The sequence below is a fragment of the Mustela nivalis genome, assembly GCF_964662115.1.
Source record: "Mustela nivalis genome assembly, chromosome: 18".
NCBI classification, from domain to species: Eukaryota; Metazoa; Chordata; class Mammalia; order Carnivora; family Mustelidae; genus Mustela; species Mustela nivalis.
Window position 1 is genome coordinate 32,991,101 of NC_139037.1, and position 23,120 is coordinate 33,014,220.

General features: G+C 47.7%; 1 long non-coding RNA gene across 1 annotated transcript; it reads left to right on the top strand.

The window, feature by feature from the left end:
- The first annotated feature begins 3,445 nt into the window (after positions 1-3,445).
- On the top strand, positions 3,446-7,799 carry LOC309852276. Its single transcript, XR_014305149.1, has 4 exons — positions 3,446-3,570; positions 3,962-4,098; positions 4,203-4,359; positions 7,081-7,799. It is a non-coding gene; the product is annotated as an uncharacterized lncRNA (long non-coding RNA).
- Positions 7,800-23,120: the final 15,321 nt, after the last annotated feature.

A 23,120-nucleotide genomic window follows, 5' to 3' on the forward strand; every position in this document is an offset into this window, starting at 1 on the left:
GAATAGAGCAGCAGGTGCCCAGCAGTCCGTCTGCATGTGTTTGGGGCAGGCTCTTGGACACTCATCATACCTGTGCATGTGTGTGCGCGTCAGTCCTGAGAGTCAGGGCGTGTGCGTATGGACCTGGAGGCAGGGCTCACGGGCCCGGCGTTACCAGGTGCCCCAGGGACCCAGCTGAGGCTCTGAAGGCAGCAAGAGGAGTAAAGAGGGGCCCTTCCCTACTCAGAAGTTGGAGGATTTTTAGGAAACAGGAAGGATACAGACAGAACAGGATGTTCCCCCGAAAGCCTGCCCTGCCCTTGAAAGGCATTATCCCAGAAGGCCTCCCTCTGGGCTTCGAGGTGGACAGGATTCAGGAACTGAATCCTGAGCTGGATGTGGCCTTCAGGGGGCCTCTCACTGGCCTGCATGGGTCGGGGGTTGGCTCTTTTGGTCTAGGTCTTTCCTGTTTGGTCACAGGGCCCGCCCACCCCGCTCGGGTTACACCTGGCCCCATCCCCCACCCCCTTGCCGTTACCTGGAAGGCATTTGCGTTTGAGCTCTTTGCTTTAGCAACTTCAAGTTCTTCACAGAAGAATCTTCTCCATGCAAACAAACCTCATGATGGCCTCTCACGGGAAAACTGTGGTGTGCAGCTATGCCAATAACGTTCCCTTCTCTTGATCTTACTAAAGAGGCCCCTTCCCGCCAGAGTGGAGGGTCATTCCTTCATTCACAAGGCAAATGTACGTGGAGTGGCTACTCTCTGTCAGACCCTGCCCCAAGCGCTGGGATGGGTCTATGAGCCGAAGGATCCGGCCCGCCCTCTGGGGCTTCTATTCCAGTTGTCCTGGACAGGGAGAGGAAGGTTCACATAGGCATGGGGCCAGCACGGTCAGGCTTCTTTACTTTGGGTCCTGGCTTCATCAGTTCAGCACCTACAGACCTACCGGGCCCATCCAGTGGGGTTGGAGGAAGGAGCCAGCAAACTCCTCCTATAGGATTTGGCACCAGCCACTGGAAGGTTAATCAGAGGGCGCTGGGACCTAGGGGTGGTGGGAGATGAGGAACCTAGAGGAAGAGGAAGGATTACTTTCTGAGACTCAACCAGACAGTCGCGCAGCTAGGAAAGGGGGGCTTGAGCCCACAGCTGCCTGACTCCAAGGCCAGCGCCATTTCTACTGTGAGGCCCAGACTCTCATCTTTCCGTCCTCTCCCAGACCCTAACTGTTCTTCAGGTGCCTCTCTACGACGTGGAAGCCTGGGTGTTGGCCTTACTGAACCTCCCCTTCCATGGGCACCACAGAACCTGAGCATGAGTGGTAGGCTGAAGGGGGTCCTGTGGTGGCTGAGTTGGTCTCACAGATGCTCCTTCACCTAGGCATTATGTCAGAGGTTGGCCTAAAGCTGGTTGTAATTACACACACTGACAAACGTTTGTGGATAACTTGTGGATAACTTGGTCAGAAGGCAGAGTTTGAGAGGGGCCTGGCATAGATGAACAGACCGCTGAACTCAGCCGGGTATAGCCCCACCACGGCATGGGCTGTGGGGCCTTGGACCTGTAAGCCTCTGCTTTTTCATCTGTGAAATGGGTTCCTTGCTCCTCCCCTGCAGGAAAGGAGCTAACTCCGGAGACCTGAAGTTAGCAAGAGTGGCCAAGAGGGTGGGAGACTGGGAGGGGAAGGAGACCTGGTACAGGAGGAAGTTCCAGCTGGGAAACTGGGTCCGGAACAGGATGCTGGGGACCGAGTCTTGCATGGAGGCTGGAACTGAAATGTGCGGTCAGTCACTCAGGCTTTTTGGGTTGCCTGTGTTTGGTAACAGGAACACAATTCCAGCTGCTTTCAGCCCAGAGGAAATTCACCAGCTCCTAGAATGGAAATGTCCCAAGCTGATCTGCTAAGGAACAGCTCAACACAGGGCACAGACAGCCCCAAAGCCTCTGCTTCTTTCTCTTTCTTTGCTCTTTTCTGCCCTTCTCCTGGGCTGGAGCCCAGCTTTTACATGTTCCCTTCAAGCTCACCGAATAACCACCAACGGCTCAGTTTTTTGGTCCATTTTTGATAGGGTCATTTGGGATTTCTTTTGCTATTGAGTTTTATGAGTTCCTTATATATATATGTCTTTAACCCCTTACAGACACGTGGCTTGCAGATATTTTCTCCCATCCCATCGGTGCCTTTTCATCTTGCTGATGTTACCCTTCACTGCCTAGAAGCTTTTTATTTTGATGTAGTCCTACTTATTTCTTTTTGCTGTTGTTTCCTTTTAGTGTCAATGACAAAAAAAAATCATTGCCAAGACCAATGCCAAGGAACTTACCCCCTACTTTTCTTCTAGGAATTGTATGGTGTCAGGTCTTACCTTCAACGCATTTCAAGTTAATTTTTGTATGTGGTATAAGACAAGGGTCCAGTTTCATCCTTTTACAGGTGGCTGCCCAACTTTCACAGTACCCTATATTAAAAAGACTATCCTTTTGGAGAAAAAAAAAAAAGGCTCCAGGCTCCCACATAGGAAAGGACCAGAAGCCCTGCCCAGCATCCCCCAGGAAAGCTCTGAGAGGGCTCTCTGATTGGACCAGCCCACTCACAGGCCTGCCCTCAACAGTCATGTAGCCATGGCATGTGATGTGCTGGTTGGCGGGAACACGTCATGTGCTCCTCCCAGTGCCAGGTGCAGCGCAGCCCAAATCCTGTGGTCTGAGCTGGGGGAGGGGCTGAGCCCCATTGACTACAGGGGAGAAGGGGAGGGGTGGCTGGGTCTGGGCACCACACTGGACTAATCTAGCCTCTGCTCTCTGATTCTTGTGCAGTCGACCATCCTCCCTCTGTGTCTCCTACTCATCCTTAAAAACCCAGCTCAAGCCCTACTACACCCAGAAGCGTCCCAGTGCACACCCACCTCATCCTCCTTTGAGTCTGGGCTATCGGCAGTCTGAGTTGCGTAATGTGTCAGCTTCTGGACCACTATGGCTCTGCGGAGCTGAAACTAGGCCTAAGGTTCATGGAGTATGGGCATGCTAGCTTCCTAAAAACCACGGAAGGAAAGAGCCACCAACAGACCCTCTGAGCCTCGGAGAGTAATGTAAAACCTGACCCAGTCAGCTGGGCCCATGGGCATAAACAGTTCCACAGAGCACCGCCATCGGGCAAGACTACAAAGCAAACACAGACCAGGCCCCTCTGTAATCATGTGTGAGCTCCGGCAGAATGTGAACCCAAACCACAGAACTACCCAAATATCCTCCTCCTGGCTAAAATGTTTACTACTTGTAGCTGCGGCCCTGCTTGGTTCCTCCTGCCTTCTAGATAAGAATCCTTAAGATGTCCAACCCTGGAATTACCCCTGCTTCCTGACAGCCTCTGACTCAGAGGAAAAGCCCACAATATCACTTAACACAAGCCAGAGTCCGAGAATAATCTTTCTCGCATCCTTTTTCTGGGGAGCCCATGAGTGTGCCTTCTCCACCCATGCAAGCCGCCAGTGAACCCAACTTTGTTAGGCTAAGGCTGTGTTCTTGGCGGTGTTTGGCTGGAAGGTATTGGACAGTCCTGCAAAAGGAATGGTCTTACTCTCGTGTCCCAGGTAAGGGAGCTAGGGGTCAGAGAGGTTAATAAGTTGCCCAAAGTCACAGAGCATGCAGGAGATTCCCCAATGTTCGTTCCATTAAAATTCTGTTCACATTTGTCCTTTCTTACTTTATTTATTTGTTACTGGTGTGTGTGTGTGTGTGTGTGTGTGTGTGTGTGTGTATTTTGTAATAATTAGCGCTGTTTGGGAGGCACGGCTGGGGTTGGCTACAGTGTCGTGGGGTAATGGTGGAAGCTTTGCTTTCTTCTCCTCCACAGTATGGACGTTTCTCAACGTCCTTTTGAGCCATTCTTCAAAAGGCTAATATTTAGCCTTTTCTGATCTATAAGAAAGTCCGTTTTTGTTGGGTCAACGTAATACTACTTTTTTTTTTTTTATTATATAGTACCTGTGAAAACCTCTCCAACCTCTGTGCTCTGGGAGCACTGCCAGCGACTCTGTCACTTCCATGCCCTCCCCTCATTCTCCAGGAGGGGAGACACAGGTCGAAGGCCATGAGGGGAAGCTTCCCAGGCTGCACAGGTGGGGACAGAGGGCTGAGACCCTGGTGACCTGCCCTCCTGGGGCTGAAGCTCCCTGCCTGGAACCCAGCTCCCCTCTGACTTCCAAATCTTCTCCCTTCCCAGGCCTGACCCAGCTTCTCCATGAACTCGAAGTACCTCCTATTTCCTTAAAAAACTGTCGCAAGAGGACCCATGTTGTCCCAGGCACAAAGCATCAGGACTGACTGCCACAGAGGGGCTTCCCAGGCACGGTCTGCTCAAGGTCTAGTCCAGTTCCCCGGTAGGTAACTAAATATATGCACTTCGAACAGTGAGGGTCAGGGAAGGATGTGCCTGTGGATGGGCCTTCTTGGGGGGAGTGGACCAGGGAGGGCTCTCTGAGGGGGTGACATTTAAGCTGCCACCTCCTGCAGGCCCCATACAACCTACCTTGCTTTTTCGAGTCTGTGCTTTTTGTGCCATGCTGACCTCTTGGCCCTTTCCTTGGCCGTGGGTCCTGGGAGGTTTTAGTCACGAGGCTGACAACTGTCCAGGAACTGGAGCATTGAAATCTCTGAGCAAAAGCAGCTCATGAGCTTCAGTGAGACCCACCTGTGCCATATACCCCCCTTCCCCGGCCCATCCCGCACCCACCCAGCTTCCTGGCCATTAATATAGGAATTTCTTTAAAGGGAAGGAAGATGAATCTTGGCATTTATTTTCTTGACCTCTGAGAGGCTGGCCCTGTGGAGTGTGTCACTAGGGGGGCCAGTGTCTGTTCCGCGCATGAAGTCCCCTGCTGGGAGGGCCGGGTCCCCGTGAGGCTCCCCGTGGAGGGCTTTGGTGTTCGTGGGCAGCAGGTGGGTGTCCATGTGAGTGGACACTGCTGCTCATCTGGGTGCTGCTGTGCCCCTTGGGCCAGCAGAGGGGGATCCCAGAGCCAGGGGGCGTCTTAGTGAAGAGGAGAAGAGATGGAGAAAGGGAGGACCTGAGCGGGAGGAGCGGCCGACAAAGGCCCCTGAGGAAGGAGGCTGTGTTCCTAGGTGACCGGCCGGTGCTGAGCGCTTTTCAGTGTCTACTTATGGAAGCTCATGGTGACCCCATGAAGTGGGTTGTAATACAATTCCCATTCTGCAGATGAGGAAACCGAGGCTCCTGGCTAGTGTTCCACCAGGGCAGCCTGCCCCCAGGGCCTGTAGCTCTCAGCTACAGCAGCTTCTGCTTCCACAGCCTCACCGGCTGCAGGCCTGTCAGACCACTACTGACTCCCTGAAGGCCTGAGGGCTGCGCCAGGATCCCCTGAGTGGCTGCACGGACAGATGGACAGATGGGCAGACAGGCACTGAGCACACGTGTGTGTTGCTCCTGAGTGTGTGTGTCTGGGATTGGGGGTTATTTCCACTTGGATCCTTCTCTCTGGTCCTGCCAGTCTGTCTCATTCTCCCCACGCCCCCAACCCCCCCCCCCCACCCGAACCGCCGCCTTTGTCCCTCTGCCTTGGTTTCCGATCCTCTCTGTCTCCGCTTCAGGCTGTGTCTGTGTCACTGTCTCGCTCACCCCATCTCTCTTTGTCTGCGCCCCTCCTTTTCTTCCTCTGATGTCCTCTCAGCTCCTGTTTGTCACTTTTGGCCCATCTCTGTCCACCCGCCCCCCGCCCCCACTCTGTCAGAGTATGTATTGTCCATGGTCTCGGGAAGCCCGGCATGGTACGACCAACTTGGCCGCTTGTGACCCTCACATCCCTGCGTGTGGCAGGCAGGGTCAGGGCCCTGTCCCTACCCCAGAGGGGAAGGCTGAGGCCCGGAGACCTGCAGTACCATGCAGGCTGTCACTGGCTGGCAAGGAAGGGAGTCTGGGAAGTACCCCAGCCCATGCAGTCTGTGTGAGAGTGGGTAGGTGCCTCTGTCCCTGTGCTTGGGGCCCATTGTGCCCTGTGGTGGGGGACCCTGCCACACTTTCCCAGCCCCTACCCTGCCACCGAGTGGCAGCTTGCCCACGGTCAGGTCAGACACACAAAGACCTCCCTCCACTCCGCCTGGGTCCTCTGGGACCCCTCTGGCCTGCTCCACGGGGTCCGGCCCAGACTGGTTATGGCATGAGCTCCTCTCTGAGCTGAGGGACACGGAAGTCTTAGGAAGAGTGTCCGCCATCAGAGCCAGAGGCCACAGGAGCCCCTGCCCACCCCTCCAGCCCTCCGGCGGGGCTGAGGAGACTCTGAAAGGTTGACCTGAGTCTTGGGGATCCTTGAGGTCTTTCTTTCTTCCCCACTCCCCCTTTGCTGTGTGGCAGGATAAAATTATTTTTGAGAAATGTTATTCCATAAATCCCCATAGAATACCTGCTGTCAGTCAGAGCTGTGCTGGGGGCTTGTCTGGTCATCTGTTCCTCGGGGGCCTGAGAATAAGATGAAACTTCTAAGGGGCAGCTAATTGACTCTGGCCTCAGACGGTCCCCCAGGCCTGCCATTGGTCACCTGGGTGAAGAGTTAACTTTCTCCCAGGTGGGGCCAGAAAGCCCCTCCACCTCCATCGGGGATGGTGGGGTGAGAAGTCTGAGAGAAGGTACCATTTGAATCCCTGCCATTCTCTGTGTCTTAAAAGGACTCCAAGTTTCCTCAGTTTAAAGGGAAAGAAATGAGTTTCAAGTTGGAAAAGTTGATGGGTGTCCGATGTCTCTGCGCCACCATCCGGCCTTGCAGGCCTGGTCGGGGGGTACATGAAAGGGGCCTTCACAGGGGAGGATGAGGAGCTGCCCTGCCCCAGCTCAGGCTGGGGACAGCCCCGCCCTCACCCGCTTCAGAAGCCCCCTTGGAAGCCCCCAGGTAAACCCCCGCTCCCTTCCTTTATCCCAAGCCTCTTTTTTGAGGTTTGGCTGCATTTTTGATCTTAACAAGTTTTTTTTTCTTTTTCTTTTTTTTTTTTTTTTGTCATCTTTGCCAGGGCTTTTACAATGCGATTTCCTTTTATTTTAAAAACGGTGGCTTTCAAGCCTCCTCTCATCTGTGATTGTTTCATGTTTGCAGGTTTCTGGAAGGTTTGGAGCCGGTCCCTGGGTGGGCGACTTCCCATCTGCTCCTTGCTCTGCTCGCGGGCTTGGAAGGGGTTGGGCCCTCGGAGCAGCGCCTTTTCAGTCCTCCTCTGGCTGGGCCAGCACAGATGGAGGAAGACAGGGCTTTCAACCACCTGCCTCCCCCAGACTCCCCACCCTCCACGCAGCAGGAGACCTCACGGTGGGAGGCAGGCTGCCTGCGTTCCAGCCTTGGGCAGGTACTTGGACTCTCTGGGCCTCAGCTGTTCCATCTGTACAGTGGGAATAGCCATTGGATTTGAATGTAGTAGTAATAAGTACTTAATAAGTACTTACAAAGAGATAGTATAAATAAGAGTACTGGAAAATGGTCCACGGAGAGTGGCGAGCACAGTGCCTGGTGCAGAATGAAGAACTAACAAATGGCACCGATCACAAGAGGGCAAGCCCTTGGTCTCCCAGAGCTGGTCATCAACTCTCATGCAGCTTCATCATCTACATGAAACACCTGCTGTCCAACAAGCCCGGCCGGATGGCACGACCTTCCCAACTCTGAATCTTTGTTGGTCCCGCTTTCCTTCCCGCGGTCCCTCTTTCATGCTTCCTCCTCAGGCTGAAAGTCTCCTCCATCCTTCAAGGGTCAGCTCAGTGCTGCCTACTCTGGGACATTCTTCCTCACTTCCCTCAACGCAAAGAAAAATTAGTCACACCTTCTTCGGTGGTTGTATGACTGAATTTGTTTTTTATTTTACTTTGGAAGCAGGGGAAGCTAGGGTCCCCATTTCCTGTCTGTGCAACAGTGAGCACACTCCTTATTCCCTGGGAGCCTTAGTTCCCTCATCCGGAGATGGGGATGGCTGTGTGCTCCATAGTGCAGGCTCCGTGAGAGAGTGGCTTTCTGTTTCTTATGTTCTGTTCTATGTCTGGCAGGAAAACATAGCAGGTTCTCAACAAGTAAGTTACCAGAAATGATGGCCATTGGGTTGATAGGATTCTTAACTACTTGGCATATGAACAGTGCTCAGTAGATGGCAATCCTCTTTGTTATGCCCGTCATTATAGAGAAACATTCGCTTATTCATGACAAGATGCAAATGTGGAGTGGCTCCTGTACACACGACACCAAGTCAGGCACAGAGAGCTCCAAGAGGAATGGGCGGTATCTCTGCCATTGCCGGGGTTCACGGATAAGATGGATCCCTAGACGGAGTGATGATGTTCCAGGTCATGGCAGCAACGAGCCTTGAGTGGAGGTTCAGAAGTCATCTGGAGTTTCTCTTATCCACTGACTCTGCAGGACACAGCCCGTGGTCTGCACACACTACAAGCCTGGTAAATACTCTGAACTGAATTAAAAGTGATCTTTAGAAGCCCATCTCTTGAAAGTTGCCCCAGGTTGGGCTGCCACTCAACTTCGCCAATCCCCAGTGCCCTGTAGCCTGAAGGCAGCTCTCTGCTCTATCTTGACACTTAAAAAAAAAAAAAAAAAAAAAAAGTTCAGCTGCCCCAGGAAAACCGAAGTTGGTTTGGGTTTAGGGGCTGCACAGGAACAACGTCTCAGCTCCCTGGCCATCAGGGGGCCTGTCTGCTGCTACCTCTTCTCTTTCTCCTTTTTGCATTCTGTTATTCCCCTACAAAGCAGAACATGAAGCTAATAGATTGCTTTGGTGCTCCTCAAAGTGGGGCTTTTCAGATACTCCTTTCAACAGCCAGCTCAGGTCCTCCACTACCATCCAAAGCACCAGGAGCACCTCAGCATGTGCCCATGGAGCCTACCCCCTGATACATAACGGTCTGCCTTTGGGGAGCCCCTTCTGCACTCAGCCCAGCAGCTCAGGGCCCACTCCGGGCCCCCGGTTGCTCATTTCACGGCAACCCCCGCCTCCTGATCCTATCTGTCCTGCCCTTCGAACTTTAAAACCCTCCCCGTCCTCTTCATGGTTCAAGTTGACGGCGGATGCCTCCTATTGCCTGTGCAGCCTCAATTCCCCTTTGTGAGATCGAACACACTCTTGCTGCTTATCTTCTTTGGGGAACCACGTCCTCCCTCACGTTAAGTCCTTGCGAGTTAGATAGTTTGGCCGGTACCCAGAGGCCAAACGTGGAACACGTGACCACGGCTGACGAATCAGAGCATCAAATCCTTCAGACCGTGTGATTGGTTCGTGAATGCCCACGTGGCTGAAGAGAAGCCAATCAGGCTCAATCACCGCCACCCCATAGGCTAGAATAAAAGGCTCTTCCTGCTCTTGGTCCTGGAGAGGCAGGCATAGAACCTAGGTGTCGGTTTAGTGTTGGGACACAGCCTGCTTGCAGGTTGAAGGATAAAGGAATGCAGAGTTTTTTTGTTTAAGTCATTGTATTCTGCCGGTCCTACTTTTGGTCTTTCAGTGACATGAACCAGTGAATGCTGCGTACGTGCGTATGCACGCAAACACCAACACATGCGTGTGCGCACACACACACACACACACATACACACACACATAAAAGTCATTTTGAATTGGACTTTCATCTCTTTCGAGAGAAATAACCTAACCATTTGCTAGAGCCTCCAGGCGATCTGAAATTCCACGCCCTGGAAGCAGGAAGACAGGTCAACTGCCCCCCTTCCTAAGGCCCCTTCCACAGCGGGGATTCCAGGCCCCGCTGCCTTTTTAAACAAATTATCCTCTGCCTTTCCTTTGCCCTTGCCTGGTGGAGAGAGGGGACCTGTCTCCTCGTTAAGCTAAGGGAGGGACGCTGCAGAAGGAGGAAGTCCAAACCACGTTCTCTTCTGCTCTGGGGGCTAGGGGGCACGCTCCTTGGGTTTTTACATTGTTTTACCTTTTTTTTTTTTTCTTTTTTCTTTCAGATTTACCTTCCTAATTAGGTTTTGCTCAGGCAAATATATTAGGATTAGTCTGTAATCCTTGAGCTCACAGAAAGTGAGGGTGGGACGCCCAAAGTGGGCCAGGAGCCAGGAGGAGGTGTTTGCTGTGGAAAATCCACAGAGTGGGGAAGCATGTGGATACCAAGATGTGTCCACACATGAAATGGGATTCAGATGTGTTATTATTTGTTTGCTTAATCCACAGTTATGAATTATTAGTTCTGTGCTAGGTGTTGGCGAATAGGACAAGATACCTCTCTTGATGGGACCCCAGTAAGAAAGACAAATACATCTGGTGGGCACAGGTTGGCTGGGCTACTCAGCTGCTGGGGGTACTGGGGGGAGATCATGTTCTCAGCCCCAGAGGGTGGACAGGGTTCTCCAAAGAAGGGTTCCTACTTGCCTTTGGTCTATGTTTGGCCTCTTTGTGTTCCAGAATCTGAGCTCACACCCACATGGCCAGCCATGCTTCCCAAACTCCACCCTCCAAGCCAAGTGGTGGGGCCAGGAGTGGGCCCAGGCTGTGTCAGAGCCATCTTCCCTCCTGACATTCAAGACAGGGAAGAGCCTCTTCCCCAGTCCAGACATCCCCTTTCCTTGGGTCCCTTCCAGCCAGGGTTTGTGGTCAGGACCCTGCTAATTCACAAAGCCCTATGCTTTAGCAAGCAAGGGGGCAAGTGTCACTTCTTCCATGAGGTTCCTGGGCTCCAGGGCAAATGCATCTACAGCATGGGAGGTGGGGAACAGGGGTGAGGGCTGTGGAAAAGTAGACTTGATCAGATCCCCAGAAGTGTGGCCACCTTCTTCCCCACGTCATGGGTATCATTGGCCCACCTGAAGGCCCTTTTGTGAACAGAGATTTGTTTGAAGAAGGCTAATGGCTCCGCCTTGACTGAGAAGAGCCTCAGCAGTTTGCAAAAAACTCCTTCTTAAAGTTCTTCCTGAGCAGGTCTTAGAGCTACAGGCTAATTCCCTGAGTGAGCAGGTCTCTTGAAGACACAGCCGGTGGGCTCCCTGGGCCTCCCTTGGACCTCCACTTCTCCTATCGGGGAGGGTATGGCTTCTGCTCCAGAGGGCTGGATGCCACTATCTCTGACTCACGACTAGAGAACTTTCCAAGCTGCTGAGCCTGGGGTCTCTGTGATGCATGAGGAGGCACAAATGTAGGGCAGTGAAGGACACTGGGACCTTTGCAGGGGGCAAGGGAGCTTTTGGATGGTGGATGCCTCCCATGAGGAGAGCTTGAGGTCGCCTGCCCTCTGTTTTGCCTGTCATCATCACTTACCAATGGCCATTATAGGGCCCAGAGCTCTCCAGAAGGCCATCCACCCTGAAATGAAAGCCTAGCCTCCTCAGAGTGGGTCAGAGGAAGGGTGCTTATGGCCTATCTCTCTCGTTGAGTGTAGTTTACATCTGTTAGTAAATTTAAATGAGGAGTTAAATGTGGTTTAGATGGCCCCACTAGGTCCGTCCTCTGCCTAACGACTGTGCAGACCCATTAGCACAGTCATGCTTCGGGGTGACTCTTGCCTCCTGCGGGGAGAGGATGTTCCTCCCCCACACCCACCCATGGCTGGGAGACCGCTGAAGGCCCAACCTTCAGTCAGAAGACATGGGGAGTGACCACAGAGTCTGGGAGGAGGGGGTTGTACAGTTCCCACCTGTCCCTCCCTCCTCTCTGGCCCGGCTGGGGGTGGGGCAACTCTTATGGTCAGCAGCCCTTCAGCCCACAGTAGAGCTGAGCTGAGAATGTCCCGGGAAGCTGCTGAGCTCAACCTCCCACGTTAGAGCTGGGGAAACTGAGCTACCTGGTTTGGAAGAAGGTCAGAGTTCTGTCCTGGGAGGGCATCAGCCTCTCCTGTGCAGCCTTGAACAAGTATGAGCCTGAGACGGAACCCAGGTGGGGCCTGGGCACGGGCGTCTTTTGCAGGCCTCCGAGGACTCTGATATGCCCAGGGAGGTTACACAGGGTGGGCAGTGGAGCACTTCAGTCTGGATGCATGCTGCTGCTGAACGATGGGACCTGCGTCCGCCCGGCCACACAGCCCAAGGCCACGAGGGGCAGCAACAACAATGATGTGTATTTGTGTGGCTCCTTGATATTGCAGGACTCCTGAAATCCCCCAAATCGTCACTCAGGGGTTTGGGGGACTCTCTAGGCTTGTCTCCTGGGGGCTCGTAAACAAACCTGTTAGCTACCAAGTGGCACGGGGACAGGCCTTCCTATTCTGCTCCGGTGTCCCTCAGATATGCCTGCTTGCGAGGCTGTTTGCAGTAGCGCAGTCCTGCATCTGTAGGCTTGTCCTTCAGCCCCTTGCTCTCCACTGGATCCAGTCCCTTCTCAGCACCATGTGTCAGCTGGACACACCCAAGACCCTCCGCTGCGTCCTGCTGCCCAGGTGGGCCATTCTGTCTCCTGGCCTTGCGGCCGCCTCTGAGCCTCACACGTCTGATGCGGAGGGGCTGGGGCTCTCTAGCAGCCAATGGCTCCCCACATCATGGAGTCCTCCCTGCACTGAGCTGCGGGGGGGAGAGGGTTCTCTTCTCCCTTAACACCTGCTGCTGTCATAGGTCCTGATGTCTTCTGAGTTTCAGTGCACACCAGCCTTTCAATTGTTGTTGATAGCTTTTCTCTTTCACAAGGACTTGGAATATGTATCTATGGGGTGTGGTCAGGAGAGAAATCTGTCTTCCAGACACTAGAATCCTGGTCCCCAAGTTTAAACCTCTGCTATAAAGCTAAGCTGGCTTGTCTGGCTCTGCCTTTGGAAGGAATTCTCTTTAATGGTCTTCTCAAATCAGGCAGGTAGACTTCTGGTCTACCCCGAACCTATTTCTAACTGTCTTTCCAGGATCCCTGTCTAGGTTGTATCATTGCCTGCTCCTGCCCTACCTTCTGCAGGCCCTTTCTGGCTTTCCATCCTGCAACCTTCATGCTGGCTGTGTGGACTCACTGGTAGAGCAGATCACACCAGGGAAGAAGAGGTTGTCCCCAGCATACTTTGCTCCCAGCATAATTTTCCCTCCCACCTCACTGGCTAGCATAAGGTCACACACCCACCTTTAAGTCACTGGCGAGGGTCCTAGGATAATCATGATTGGCTGACACCTATAGGGACCCATCTTCTGAGGCTGGGGAGGAGCTGAGCTTCACCCCCTCCTCCCACCCCAACCAGGCACTGGGGCAGAGTGTGAATATCCACAAAAACTCCTCTCTACACCTTTGCATACTTGCATGAACTTCCTCAGGCTGCTGTAACAAATTACTCTAAGCTTCATGACTTAGAACAACAGAGATTTATTCTTGCACAGTTCTGGGGGCCAGAAGTCTGGAATTAAGGTGACAGTGGGGACACGCTTTCTCCAAAGGGTCTAGGGAACAATCTGTTTTTGCTTCCTCCAGCTTCCGGCCGCTGCAGGTGGTCTGTGGCCTGTGGTCACATTGCTCCACTCTCTGCCTCCTCCTCTCCTCTGTGTCTCATGAAGACACTAGTCATTGCATTTAGGTCCACCTGAATCATCCAGGATGGTCTCCACATCTCAAGCTCTTGAACTTAGTTATGTGTATAAAGACCCTTTCCTGAATAAGGGCAAGTAACAGATTTAGAGGTTGGGATGTGGACACGTTCGTCCCACTTCAGTATTCTTTCCTCCTGTCAGTAGAGATAAGGGTGGTGGGAGAGCTCATCTTGGGAGACAGGCAAGACACCGAGCATCTAACAAAGCTGATCCCTAGAAGCCCCGGGTGGGCGAGGAGGCTGAGTGGCCCGGCCCTGCAGGACCTGCCTGGAGAGGGAGGAGTAGCTGGGTCTGGTTCGGGGGTTTACTTCTCCCCTTTTCCTGGTTCATTTCCCCACTGTCCCACTTGGTCTTGATTACCGGAATTTTTCTGTGATCATAGAATTCTCTCATTGTGCCTTGCCCGACATCCGAAACAGCAAGCAGCCTGCCTGGCATTGAAAAGGAAAAAGTTTCTGGAGGACGCACCTGGGGCCAGAAGCCTTGAAGTGCTGTGGGTCTGGGGCTTGTGAAGGGAAGCTGAGATGGGGGAGGGTGGGGGAGGGCAGAAGACTGGTCCCGAAGGCCAGAGATGGTCTCCTGATCCAGACCCCCTGCCCCGGACTCTGTGTGTGTGTGTGTGTGTGTGTGTGGCACAAGAGTCACCCACCCTGGGCACTTGGGGTCGTCTCGGGCCCCAACTGAGAAGCCTCCCCGGCTGCCTTTCCCAAGCCCCCAGGCCTGAAAGCTAGAGGCCCAGGGCGAATAAAAGAGTCTGGGCAAAAGGCTCCAAGGCAGTTCAAAGAAGAGAGAGACTGGGGATGAAGTTTTCAAGCCACATCCAAGGGGAGGGCTTTTCATCTGCCAGCCTTTGAATCGGGAATCAAGGCGGGCAAAGTTACTACCAGGTTAAAGTTTAAATGGCACAGAAAGGGGAGCCGGGAAGATGAAACAGCGGCCGTCTGGCCAGGGGAACAAAGCCGGAGCCCGGCCCGGGCACCTGGCCGCAGAGGCGCCGAGCTGCCGTGAGCGGTCCCAGCGAGGAGAGGCTGTGCCGCCGCCATTGTTCCGCTTAAGAAGGAAAGTAATTGAAAGGAAAGGTGAGGCAAGGAGAGGCTGCCGGCCTGTGTGACAGCCTGGATCGTTAGAAAATAATTTAAAGGGAACAGGCCCATCAAGCAGTTTCTCTTATGGAAATGCCATCATTGAAGAGAAAGGGAGGGGACGGTGGGGGAAGCCTTTTCATTCTTTGAAAAGAGGGAGTTTTATTTTTTCCTCCCCCCCACCCCCCAACCAAGTGCAGACTTGAATATCATGTGGAATCCCTTGTATTTGCAAACTTGCTTCAGTCGCTTAACTTCCCTGGGGCTGGGGATCCTCTCCAGAGCCTGGGGGCGGGGGGGGGGGAGCTGGGAGTTTTGGAGGGAACACGGGGCTGTATCTGCACAGGCATTTCATTCTGAGACAGGATCCCTGCTGTCTTGAGAAGCAGAGTTCCTGGTCACCTCCTGGCTGCTTCTGCCTGCTCCCCTTGCGACCAACGGTGATTTTGGCCATCTTAGGGACAAGAACAGGTGAGTTAGCATTCTGCCCCAGAGGGGCTCAGGTGCACCTTACACCCACACTCGTTCCAGATGACACTTCCCCATTCCCGCTGTCTGACTGGATGCAGAGGAACATTCTTGATCACATTGTTTCAGCCTTCTGGAAGTAAACATGTTCATAATTGTCAACAGTAATCAAGCAAGCATCTAGTACATGTCAGATAAAGCCCTAGTGAGCAAGACCTAGATCCCTGTGTTTAGGAACCTCAGTCTAGATGGAGAGCTGAGCAAATAATAACAAGGCAGGCTGGTAAGAAGCCTTGTGGCTGTGGTGGCTGCTTAACCTGGTCTATGGACCGTCAAGGAAACCTACCTGAGGAGGTGACGCTTGAATTGAGTCGTGAAGAGTCATTAGCTGCCAGTGAGGGGGATGCTACTTCCAGCCAACATGGAGCGGCATGGATCGGTTTTACCTTCCTGCCTGAAACAACCAAGAAACAACAAATCATGAAACGATAGTTTGCAAGACATTGGCCATTAAGAAATGAAGGGCCGTATTACCTGAGAGTTGGAAATCAAAGGAGGTGAACCTTGCGTCTGCTCCAGCTGTGTGCCTTGCAGGAGTCTCCAAGTCACAGCACAGGGAGGGGAATTTGGGGAGAGACTGGCAGACTCCCGATGTTGAGGTGACAGAGCTGAGAGGTGGGAGACCAAGGTGGCTAAAGTTTGCAGGGAAGGGGATCTGACAGGAGAAAGTCCAACACAGAGAGAACTCTGGAGAATACGCAAATATTCAAGAGAATATCAGCCAGCCCATATGTGTGGGGAAGGTAACTGAGGCCAGGCAATGAACCACCCGAAGGGTCAGAGTGAAGAGTAACTGCACCCAGAATAAAGCACAAGAATGTTTACAGGAATACAAAAATACCCAGCACCCAGAGAGGTCAAATGCATTATGTCTGGCATCCATTTACAAATTACCAGGCATGCAAAGAAGCAGCAAAATGTGAGCCAGGATGAAGGAAAATGACTCAATCAAAACTGACCTAGAACCGATGCAGATGTTAGAATGAGCAGACAAGGACGTTAAAACAGTTCTCGTGACCCTATTCCATATGTTCAAAAAGTTAATTAGAGACACAGAAGACATGAAAAAGACCCAGATCAAGCTAGGAGAAATGAAGGCTCCTGTGATGGAGACTGAAAAGTGCACTGGATAGGATTAATAGGAGATTGCACACCGCAGCACAAAAGACTGGTGGACTTTAAAACAAGCAATAGTAACTATTCAAAATGAAATGAAGAGGGAAAAAATAATACAAAGAAAGCAAGACAGTAAATAACATCAGTGATTCATAGGACAATATTCAGTGACCAAATATACCCATCATGAGAGTGTCTTAAGGAGAAGGTGCATGCCGTAAACATATTTGAAGTCATAGTGCCCCAAATCTCTACAAACTTTCTGAGAAATATAAACCCACGGTTCCAAGAAGCTCAATGAACTCTAAGCACAGGAAACATAAAGGAAACTACCTCTAAACCCATCTTAACCAAATGGTTCAAAACCAGTTATAAAGAGAAAAAATTTAGAGAAGGAAAAGAAAGAAAAAAGACATGATGTGTAGAGAAATAAAGGATGAAAAAGATTTCTCACAAGAAGGAGTGCAGATGAGAAGACAGTGGAACAACATATTTTAAAATACAGGCACAACTCACAGGTGCCATGGGTTTGGTTTCAGACCACTGCAATAAAACGGATATCACAACAAAGGGAGTCAAAGGAATGTTGTGGTTTCTCAGTACATATGGAAATTTGTTTATACTCTATCATAGTCTATGAAGTGTGTAATAACCCTAGGTGCAGAAAACTGTATATACCTTGATTCAAAAATACTTTATTGCTAAAAATTGCTAACTGTCATCTGAACTTTCAGCAAGCCATAATCACTGATCATGGATTGCCATAACAAACTTAATAATGATGAAAAAGGGTGAGATATTGTCACATGTGACACAGACACACAAAGTGAGCAAATGCTGTTGGAAAAATGGTGCTCAGTGTGGGGTTGCCAGAGACCTTGAATTTGTAAATGGCAACATCTGCATAGTGCAATACAGAGAAATGTAATAAAACAAGGGATGCTAATATTGAAAGAAAGTTGAAAGAATTGTCAACTTGGAGTTCTATACCTAGTGAAAATATTTTTCCAGATTGAAGGTAAATAGAGAGAGGATCCTAAAAATATGATGAAGCACCAGGAATTTGTCTCTCCACCTAGACAATAATAATGCTGGGCAGAATCTTTCTGATCTATTTTGGAACTCTGAAGTCTAATGAAACCTTGCAACTTCCAAGGTGAGGGTTGGATGGCAAATTGTAGTGAATTTTGGCCAATTTAAGCTTGTAGCATGATAGCAGCTCTCCATCTCTCACCCACAGCCCTGTGGCAGGCAGTCATACCCATGTTTTTGAAGGAGCTTGAGTGCAGCTTATGGGAGCTAGGGAGGGCAGAAAGGACTTTATCCTCTAAATACTGGGAATCTGTGCTCCTATTGCTAATTGCAGGTTCTATTCAAAGAGGTACAGCCAAGAGGTGGGTAGCCATTTTTTATTGTACCTCTCCCCATTGTGACAAGCACCTTCTCCTCTAGCTGAACTAACTTCCAGGTTGCTTTCCCTACCTCTTCATTTTTCTACTTTCCCTCTTTTGGGAACCAGACATTAAAATCTAGGACATTCATAAGCTACTGCATATACAGGAACAATTAGGATATGACCACACATGCCTAGGGAAAGGCATAGGCTCAGGAGAAAACTGGAAAGACCTCAAATTTCCATGTCAGGCTAATCCTTGGTATAGAGATAGTCTAAGTAATAATTAAAAAAAAAAAAAACAATGACGACAAACATCAAAACATAAGGAAGGGAGAGAATCTGATTTCTAGTGTTATCACATTGTTAGATTTATGCCCAGTTTTCAATGAAAACAGCAGAAGGTAGAAAGAAGGGAAGAAAGACAGACAGACCTACCAGGAAGGTAGGACCATTCAAAAGAAAAAAATGAATAATGGGCAGAAACTGTCCTTGAAAAAGATCTGAAGGCAGATCTCCCAAAAAGTTTAAAGAAGTGTCATAAAGCTGTCCAAAGAACTAAAGTAAGATGTGCAGAAAGTCAAGGAAATGGTGTATGAAAAAAAGAAATGCCAAGAAGAGATAGAAATCATAAAAAAGAAAACCAAAAAGAAATTCTGGAGCTGAAAAGTACAATAATTGAAATGAAAAATTCACTGGTGGGATTCAAAGGTGTATTTGAACAGTCAGGAGAAAGAATTGAAGATTGGACAGAGGAAATTATTGAATCTGAGGAACTGAAAAATGAAAAAATCAACGAGAGTGAACAGAGCTTAAGGAACCTGTGGGACACCATCAAATGGAAGCATAAGCATTGTGGGTGGGATTCCCAGAAAGAAAGAGGGGCAGAGAGAACACGTGAGGAAATAATGGCTGAAAACTTCCCAAATTCAATGAACTACATGAATAAAAGCATCCAAGAAGCTCAACAAACTCCAAGTAAGATGAATTTAAGGAGACCCACACAAAGACACATTGTATTCAAACTTACAAAAACCTAAAGGCAAACAGAAAATCTTGAAAGCAGCAAGAAAGTAGTGAATCATCACATACAAGGGATCCTCAATAAGAATGGCAGCATACTTTTCATCAGAAACTTTGGAAGTTAATAAGCAATGGGCCAATATAGTCAAAAGGCTAAAAGAAAAACTGTCAACCAAGAATCTGATATCTGGCAAAACTCTTCTTCCAATCTGAGGGAGAAATACCCAGATGAACAAAAATTGAGACCATTAGACCTGTCCTGCAAGGAATGCTTAAGATAGTCCTCCAAGGTGAAAAGAAAGAACACAAAACAGTAACTTGAAGCCATATGAAGAAATAAAGATCTCAACGAAGGTAAATATATGAGAAATTATAAAAGCCTATATTATTAAAACAATGGTTTATAACTCTATTTTGTTTTCTACATGATTTAAAAGATCAGTCATTAAAAACTATTGTAACTTTGGTTTATAACTCCACATTCAGTATTCTGCATAACTTGAGACACCAATGTAGTTAAAAAATTATTGATTTATGTTGTGAGGCATACAATGTTTAAATATCTAATTTTGTGAAATCAACAACTGAAAGGGGGTGAGAACTGAGTTGAAAAGGAGCAGTTTTTGTATGTGATTGAAATTAAGCTGGTATAAATTAAAATCGGAGTGTTATAACTTTAGGATATTAAATGTAATCTCAATGATCACCATAAAAAAAAAACTATAAACATAAACAAAAAGGAATTGAGAAAGGAGTTTAAACATTTCACTACAAAAAAAAAATCAACAAAAGAAGACAGTAGTTCAGGAAATGAGGGACAAAAGTTATGTCATATGGGAAAAAATAGCAAAATCAGAGTAGTCCTTCCTTATCAGTAATTACTGTAAATATAAATGGACTAAACTCTACAATCAAAAGACAGAAACTGGTAGTGTGGATAAAAACATGATCCAACTGCATACTGTCTATAAGAGTCTCACTTTAGATCCTAAGATAGAAACAAATTGAAGTGCAAGGATGGAAATAGATATTCTTTGAAAACAGTAAACAAAAGAGCAGTAGTGGCTATACTGATGTTGGAAAAAATAGACTTTAAAACAAAAAGTTTATGAGAGAGAAAAGGACATTTTATATTAATAAAATGTTCAATACATTAGGAAGATAAACAACTATAAACACATGTACAACTAATGACAGACCATCAAAATACATAAAGCAAAAACTGACAGAACTGAAGGAAAAGTAGACGGTTTTACAATAGACAGTTGGAGACATCAATACCCAACCCTCAATAATGGACAGAACAACCAAACTAAAGATAAGTAAAGAAATGAAGAGCTTAATGCAATAAACAAACAAGGTATAATAGACATGTACAGAACACATTTCCTAACAACTAGAATAAACACAGTTTTTGTCAAGTGCACATGGGAAATTTTCTGGGATAACCCATATGTTTAGGTCACAAATTACATGTAGAGCCTGTACAGTTAAAGAGGTAGATATTATACCAATCTTTTTCTCTGACCACAACAGGATGAAGTTATAAATCAACAACAGAAGTCAAACTGGAACATTCACAAACTTGCAGAAATTAAGCAGCACACCCTTTTTATTTATTTATTACATCTTAATTTAATTTTATTTTTTTCAGTGTTCCAAGATTCATTGCTTATGCACCACTCCCAGTGCTCCATGCAATATGTGCCCTCCTTAATACCCACCACCAGGCTCACCCATCCTTCCACCCCCCCCCCCTCCAAAACCCTCAGTTTGTTTCTCAGAGTCCACAGTCTCTCATGCTTCATCTTCCCCTCTGATTACCCCAATTCACTTTCTTTTCTTTCTGCTAATGTCCTTCATGTTATTCCTTAGAGCAACACACTTTTGAACAACCAATGGGTCAAGACAGAAATTGTAGGGGAAATTAGAAAGCACACAGAGGTGAATGAAAAGAAAAACACAAAAGATAAAAAGATATGGAAAACAAGGAAAACAGGATAAAGGGAGGAATTGTAACTATAAATGCTTACATTAAAAACCAAGAAAGATCTCAAGTTAACACGCTAGCTTTATAACTTAAGGAACTGTAAAAAGAAGAACAAATTAAATCCAAAGCTAGGAGAGAGGAAAGAATAAAGATTAGAGCAGAGACAAATGAACTAGAAAATGGAAAAACAATAGAGAAAATCAATGACACCAAAAGTTAGTTCTTGGAAAAGATCGACAAATTGATAAAACTTTAGACTGAGAGACTAAGAAAAAAGGGAGAAGACTCAAATTACTAAAATCAGAAATGAAAATGAGAACATTCCTACTGACTTTACAGAAATAAAATGATTATAAGAGATCTATGGATAATTGTACACTAAAAAATTGGATAATCTAGATGAAAGGGAAAAATTCCAAGAAACACAAACCTCCCAAGAGAAAATCATGAAAAAAGAGAAATTCTGAATAGACCTGTAACTAGTGAGGAGATTGAATCAGTAATCAAAAATCTCTTGACAAATTAGAACCTTGGACCTGATGGTTTCACTGGTGAATTCCACCAAATGCTTAAAGAAAAACTAATAGCAATGTTCTCAAACTTTTCCAAAAATTAAAGAGGTGAGGAACACTTCCATAACTCATCTTATGAAGCTGATATTACTCTGATACCAGAATAAGATAGACACTGCAAGAAAAGAAAACTACTGGCCAATATTCCTCATGAACACTGATGCAAATATCCTCAGCATAATACTAGCAAATCAATACTAACAACATATTAAAAGGCTTATACACTATGACCAAGTAGAATTTAATTTTTGGGATTGCAAGGATGATCCCACATATGACAACTGAACAATGTAATACAGGCATTAACAGAATGAAGGGGAAAAGTTGCATGATCATCTCAATTGATGCTGAAAAAATATTTAATAAAATTCAACACGACGAGGCATCTGGGGTGGCTCAGTTGGTTAAGCATCTGCCTTAGGTTTGGGTCATGATCTCAGGGTCTTGGGATGGAGCCACATCAGGCTCCCTACCAAACAGGGAGCCTGCTTCTCCCTCTCCCTCTGCCTGCTCCTCGCCCACTTGTGCATACTCTCTCTCTGTCTGTCAAATGAATAAATAAAATCTTTAAAGAAAATTTCAACACTGTTTCTGGATTGAAACTTTCAACATACTAGGAATAGAAGGTGACTATCTCAACATAATAAAAGACTTATATGAAAATCCATAGTGAACATCTTAATTCATAGTAAAACACTGAAAGCTTTTCCTTTAAGATCAGAAATAAGCCAAAGATGTTCATTTTTGCCACTTCTGTTTAATACAGTACTGGGAGTTCTAGTCAGAGCAATTAGACAAGAAAAGACATCCAAATTGGTAAGGAAGAAGTAAAATGATCACTGTTTACAGATGATATGACCTTCTATGTAGAAAACTAAAAATTCCACAAAAATGATAAAACTAATAAATGAATTCAGCAAAGTAGCAACATACAAAATCAACACACAAAAATCAGTTTCTTTTCTATACACAATCAATGAACAATTCAAAAAAGGAATTATGAAAAAAAATTCCATTTATAATAGCATCAAAAGGAATAAAATAGGGGCACCTGGGTGGTTCAGTTAAGCAGCTGTCTTTGGCTCAGGTCATGATCCTGGGGTCCTGGGGTGAGGCCCTGTGTCAGGCTCCCTGCTCAGTGGGGAGTCTGCTTCTCTCTCTCCCTTTGCTGCTCCCTCTGCTTGTGCCCTCTCACTCAAGCTCTCTCTCAAATAATTAAATAAAATATTTCTTTTAAAAAAAAAGAATAAAATACTTGGGAGATACAAAACACTGTTACAAACATTGCTGAAAACTACAAAACTTTGCTGATAGATATTAAATACAAATACATTGAAACACATCTTGTATTCATGGTCTGAAGACTATTAAAATGTCAATATTAACCAAAATGATCTACAGAGTCAATGCAATCCATATCAAAATCCTGATGATGTTTTTAAAGATTTTACTTATTTGAGAGAGAGACAGTGAGAGAGAACACGAGTGAGGAGAAGGTCAGAGGGAGAAGCAGACTCCCCATGGAGCTGGGATCCCGATGTGGGACTCGATCCCGGGACTCCAGGATTATGACCTGAGCCAAAGGCAGTCGTCCAACCAACTGAGCCACCCAGGCATCTCCTGATGATGTTTTTAGCAGAAAGAAATATCCATCCTAAAATTGATGCAGAATCTTAAGTAGAATTTTGAAAAAGAAAAACAAAATTAAAAGACTCACAGTTCCTTATTTCAAAACTTACTACAAAGCTGTGGTAGTTAAAACAGTGTGGTATTGACGTAGAGATTTATGTAGACAATAAAATAGAATTAAAAGCTCAGAAATAAACCTGCACATACATACTCAGATAAGTTTTGACAAGGGAGCCAAGACTATTCAATGGGGAAAAACACCCTTTTCAACAAATTGTCCTGGAAAACCTGGATATTCATATGTAAAAGAA